A 361-nucleotide genomic window follows, 5' to 3' on the forward strand; every position below is an offset into this window, starting at 1 on the left:
GTTTCCTTATATATTCAGAGGATGTTACATGACTATGCATCATGGGGAATTCGAAGTTGGTGGATTTGTGATGCCAGTCTATCATGCAGGTATATTCTATTTCTTGTAAAGGAAGGAGGTAACGCATTTAGACTAAGCATGTTAACAACATATTGAAATAGTTATGTATAAGGCATCATGGTTTACCTAATAAGGATAATACTCTAAATAACATAAATTAAAATTTTAAATGATAATAATGACTTTCAAAAGATATTGATGACTTTATACTCCTTATAACTCATAATACCTGGGAATTGTAGGGTATTTGCATGTTAGACATAGGTTATCCAACCTGATGGTCATGTCACACTAAATGGCA

This window comes from Penaeus monodon, chromosome 27 (assembly GCF_015228065.2).
Source record: "Penaeus monodon isolate SGIC_2016 chromosome 27, NSTDA_Pmon_1, whole genome shotgun sequence".
NCBI classification, from domain to species: domain Eukaryota; kingdom Metazoa; phylum Arthropoda; class Malacostraca; order Decapoda; family Penaeidae; genus Penaeus; species Penaeus monodon.